The following is a 6,260-nucleotide window of genomic DNA, read 5'->3' on the forward strand; positions in this document are numbered from 1 at the left end:
TGGTTTTTTTTCTTTTTCAAATTTTAATATAGCAATATAACATTATCTTTTCCATTTTTATACTCTATTTTTTTAACATCACATTTCTTTTAATCTTTTTTGTCCGTGGGACTTGAACCCAAGATCTACTCCGTTTTAATGTTTAAAGGCTTTACTTTTGCCAATAAACCACCACACATTGGTAATTCTGTACTCTATTTATTTGTGGAATTTCGATACTACAAAACATAAAAAAACATTAATAATAATAAGAAAAACTACATAGAACATTTCATTTAAATTAGCAGTAAATACATAGAGCATTTCATTAAAATTTTAAAAAATAACATAACAGATAAAAATAGGATATTTCAATCACCGTCATCACGAAGACCATATTTATTCCTGATGTGTTCAGGCAACTTCAAAGCTAGGTCACGTTGCGATTGTGGAGTAACGGGGATGAGTTTCCACAAAATTTCAAGATCAACCACCATTTGTCTACCCTTTCTTAGTTGAAGGCGTTCTTGTCGATCCTCGTGTTGTTTTTGTTTGTTCTCTAAACCTTGTCTTCCAATGTTGGTTAATGCTTCTAGTCCTTGATTCATTTCTAAAAACCGTTTGTTGTAGTTGATAACGGACACCGAAGATGTTCTTTTATCCATTGCCCTTCCACCCCTCCTCGCGGTCAGACGTGGAAGTTCTTCATAGGTTGGTTCTTCATCTTCGCCATGCTCGTCCTTGGTCTCGCTCAAATCAATATTAACCTGAGGGTCGGAAGATTGATTCGCGTTTTGGGCAGACGATGAGCATTCATAGGCATGTTTTGTATCACGCTGAAAGGATTTTGACTTGGAATGGCGGCCTTCTCAAAAAACTCCGGATTAATAGGATAATTAGTCGACATTTGGGTGTTTGGCGCGTTTGAGGTGTTTGGACGGTTCGTGGTTTGTCAGGGTGATCGAAAGTTGGGATTGAGTGGGTTTCTATACGGATACATTGAGTAAAATTTGGTAATTAGAATTTGAGAGTATAAGAAATTCAATTTAATTATTATTTTACTCGTTTAGTCCTTCGACTTAAGATCTCCTCCTGACCAACCCTTTGAGATTAATCGAACATCCATGTTAATGTTGTAATTTTATCAGTCAATACTCCATATAGATCATCACGACTATCCCAATTACATTTATCATGCTTTTTTTTCAGGGTAAAAGAAAAATATCATTCCACACGAAAAAGGGCAATTACAAAGCAATGGCAGGTAGTCGGGCAACAAGTTGCGCCGCCACCCCCTTTTGAATATAAAAACCAATTTTACTAAATACAAAGTTTGAAACCTTTAGCGACTAAGAATTACTATTAACAACTTTTTGAACCCGATTCAAAAGTCGCACAGCGTCAGGAGCGAGACCACCAAAGGTATCAAACGCAAACGGGACAAACACATGTTGATTCTCCAGGCAGGCTTTCTCATGTTTTTCCACTTTGCTCGCCTCTGCCTTGAGCACCGCTTGCCCTACGACAAAGCCCTTGTCCTTGAGCCCGACAAGGGGGGAGACTCGAGTTAGGTCTACACAAGCGTGTTTCCCCCCTTCCCATCCAAACACAAGGATGTCCGCCGGGCGTAAATTGGACCTCCCCTCTAAGGGGTCAGTCAGGAAATTAACTGGAGCCTCCTTTTTGGCAGAGATCCCGGCCCGCTTAAGAACATCACATAACACATCTCTCACCCAATCATGCCGATATTTAAACCCTGGTAGCTCTTTACAGTGGATCGCGTGCTCGCCGAAAGAATCCAAACACGCTTTGCGGCATACCGGACATGGCTCGTCAACTAGGAACAAAGGAATCATCAGTCGGTATCTAAGGATAGCACAGTATTCCACAGCCGACATGTGTTGCCCCAAACCTTCAATAGGTGCGACAGACAGAAAATCCTGAGCATGTGGGGCACGTAGACATTCAAACACAGCTCTTTGCCGAGGGGATAAAACAAACTTCTCTTCAAACCTCTTGACAATTTCGCCATATAAGGCATTTGCCAGAATTTTTTGGGATTTAGGAGGGGCAGTGTCTTTAATGTAGAAACCGCCAATATCAAGGTCGGGAAGAGAACTATGCAAAAGGTCCAACGCACTCCTGTAATCGGAGTCTAAAACATCCCCACCACATTCTCAGAGTATGTGGTCTTGTAAACCCCAAGATTGGGCCCTTGAAGCCACGAAAGCATATGAAGAGGCATCCTCGGCCGTACAAATCCCTAAGCCTCCGAACCGGGTCGGGAGAGAAGCCAACCTCCACTGGAGATCTCCAAAAAAGGCACCCCCACAAACAACAATATCCTCTAATGCTCCCTGGAGGCCTTCATCAAAAACAGAGACAGCTCCCCCGACCAAAGAAGGTTGACACGTTCGAAGACCAAACAGTAATCGGCTAATCATTATTATAAAACTGGTTTAAAATGTTGGATTTTACATACATAACATAAGCCTTTGTTTAACGTTGTCATATAAAACAAATCAACTAGGGCTGGTAATTTTAACACGAACACGAAAACACGATACGACCTTAACAGGTTCGTGTTTGACTTTTAATAGGTTTCGTGTCTTAAACATGTCGACACGATAAGACCTGTTAATTTCCGTGCTTACCTATTTCGTGTTCGTATCTTAACATGTCATATCTGACACGATTTGCCAGCACTAGACTCCACACACCACCCCTTCAGGAGTCTTTCGTGTCGTGTTCGGGTTAATTTGCTTGTTTCTTTTTCGTGTCTTATCGTGTTCGTGTCTTAACATATTATGTCTAACATGATATGTTAACCACACTTTATATCAAGGACGTTGGTTTGATACATCTTCTATATGACTATATGTATTTGCATCACTCACTGTTAATTCTTTCATAATAAATATTACTAAAAATGATTTTGCAGTATTAAACTTAGAGACTAGTAATATAATTTACAGCATAATATTTCTTGTCATGCGTGAATAATATATGACTGATTGATGAATAAATTGCATTAACTTATCATTTTAAATAGATTTAAAATAATTAATCTTAGTACATACTTAGGGAATAGTTGTTAACCCTGTATTTTATGCTGTAAAAAAGTAGAAAAAAAAATAATTAAGGGATGCCAAAGTAGGTGAAGCATGATCACATGAACAAGTAATGAATGATACGTTAATATTATTTCTAAAATAACCAGTAAATCTGGACACACGTAAAGAACACAAATGGAATGACATAATCATTCATTTTTGGCCCCTGATTCATTTATTTTTTTATATTAATGTCATGGAAATATCTATCTATTATACTAAATGAATTCTCTTAGGCCACAAGGTTTAATCTTAGCCAATCATTTTGATGATGTGGACATGCTCTAAAGACTGATAATTCATTTTGTGCGCCAATTTCATTTCCTTCATTCTCCTTTCTTTGCAATTTCATTTGAATACGTATTAAATGCTTTTCTCTTTCCAATCAATTAATCTTGCCAAAATTATGAATTGGTTTATATTTCAAATCAAAAAACCCTAAATATTAAGAATCATCTACATTCCAGAAAGTAACTCACCGGATTTCTCACTTCTATAACGGCGATCAACTATTGCTGGGGTTTTCATTTTTCATCTCATATACAAAAACCCTAGATCTGATTATATATTTCACGTTGTCGATTCTTCTCTCAAAGGATTCCGGTCAGCTAGGGTTTCCTCCGTAACTGGTGGTGATGGCTGATGATAATAGAGATGACGGTGGTGGTGGTTCTAGCTACGATTATGATGAATGTCGGTACAATGTTAAAGGTTAGGATGTTTTGATTTGAAACAAATATTTTTTATGACTCTAATTTAGAATTGTGAAATCGGAGTTCCATTGCATTAAAGTTTTGATTCAAAGCAGGGTTTTTTTAGAATGGGAAATACAATGAATATTTTATGTTCGGTAATTTTATTTTGAATATGTTTATACAATGTTTGTGCAAGTAATTATTGGTTGTATTATATATTTTATATTTGATCCGTATGTTAACACATTGTTCATTGGTTCCAGGTTCATATGTATTTTCTCCGCCGATTTTGCGAAAGATCATCAGGTATGCATACACAATTCACATTTGAATTCTCCAATTAAACATAATAAACTGTTTATACGCGATAAAATTGGAAACGTATTCATAGTTTTGTAGAAGATTTTCAAGTAATTGATGACTGATTGCGGTTTCTATATGAAAAGCATATCAGTGGTTTCAAAATTAATGAAACGTATTGGAGAAGATTTATAACTATGATTGAGAATTGAGTGAGTTTCCATATAAATCATTTTGCCGCTTAAACAACCAATGTACGAAGCTCTCCTCTGGTTATATTAATCCTTTCATCATCGCGGTTTTCCAGAAGGTGACTGTTCTCTTCCTTTGACTTAGCCATGTAGTTTTATATGCTACATAAAATCAAACAAGGGCAAGGTTTATACGGAAGCTCTTACAGTTTTATCGTCTTAAACGATTTATTAACCATGGTGATATAAACCATATTGGTTAATTTGTTAGTTATATTTAATTATCATTTTCATTATAATTTATCCTAGTTATAAAACATCAAGGATATTAAGGTGGCGCAGAGGGCCTAGTCACAAGGACAAATTTTAAATCATAAGCCATGATTTCAGAGAATCAAGGCCTTTAAATATATTAGCACAACAGGCTTAGTCGCAAGGACATATATAAATTATATGCTATGATTTCAGAGAATCAAAGCATTTGAGGTTTGAACCTAGTTCATTACCTTTTTCTGACAGGGAGTCATAGACCATCACTGCCTTTTGTTTTATACGACAATTAGCATGGCCCGTAGGCACTACATCGCTAATGGATGTTTAACAAGTTTGGCCCGTAGGCACTACATCACTAATGTATGTTTAATAATGATCATCTTTATTGACGATTTAACCCATGATTTTCCAATCATTAATTTGGGCTTTGGAATCCTTAGAAGGATTCTTATATAAGAATGACGCGTGCGATTTTAACGAATCACATCTGCCAAGGACGTTAACATGTTCACAGAGGTTAACGGGGAGTATGAATCTTTTAATCTGTCACACCCCGAATTCCACGTGTCTCACCGGTGGGCCCGGTGGGGGATTACCGTGACGATGTTGGCAACAATATAGTCAAACCACACAATTATATAATGCACAGCGGAAGCTTAAGATAAATATATAAATTTCAACCTCTGGTTGTAATATCAAATGTATTACAGAAGTTGAATATATCCACAGCGGATCAAAAAGTAATAAATATTGTTCATTCAGATGCAGCATCGAGTTTGCGAGACTATGTACGATGCTTAGGACGCCTATACCAGCCCATTTCGTATAGTACCTGCACTTAATATTTTTGGGGAAAATACGTCAGTTTACACTGGTAAATACATTCAACTGACACATTTGAAAATGTTTATTAAAATTGATTTGAATGCACAAGGCACAAACTCTTTTATAACTTGGGAAAATTATTAAAATCTTGTGAACGTTTTACATGTTCTTTTATGCGTTCAGTAGCCCGGGTCGTGCCGGGTTAAAGATTTATAGACACACCACATTGCGTAAAACCGTAGTATAAAAACCAACGGCTACGTCTTTTAATTTTATTGTCGACAATATATACCGGGTGTGCGCCTACACCGGGATGTCGATGGTCGTGGCCATTTCGTAAAATGATGCCAAGGATATCCGGGACAACGGTCATTAAACCCCCCAAAGGCTTGTAAGAAACAAAACTGTTTAAATGAGCCGATCATATTATTTAATTAACCACCTAAGCGATGGAAAAATATAATGCTCAATCAAGCGGTATTAATATACCGTAACCCAAGCCCATATAGGGGAAATAAGTTAAAGTATTTACCTTTGCAAGTATATATCCTTAGTTCGATTAAATCGCCGATAGCTTTTACCGGGGCTCCTAATCTGGAACGAAGGTTTTAATTAACCTCTTAGAATCCTAACGGGTCCTTATATTAGCCGTAGCCTAGACCGGTTGGTTCCGATATATATAGATATGGTTTAATCGCGTGAAAGGCGAAAACCGAGAATGGAATGTGATTCTGCCCCAAACAAGTTCAGAGACTTGTTTTATATGGGTTCAAGGTTCACACTCTGGATTTTGGGGTTCAAATAATATAATTTGACCCGTATCGGCTAATTTATGAAAACTAGTTTCATAAGCCGAACCGGACGCGCAATAGGCGAAACGGTTA

Source organism: Helianthus annuus, chromosome 4 (assembly GCF_002127325.2).
Source record: "Helianthus annuus cultivar XRQ/B chromosome 4, HanXRQr2.0-SUNRISE, whole genome shotgun sequence".
Classification (NCBI taxonomy): domain Eukaryota; kingdom Viridiplantae; phylum Streptophyta; class Magnoliopsida; order Asterales; family Asteraceae; genus Helianthus; species Helianthus annuus.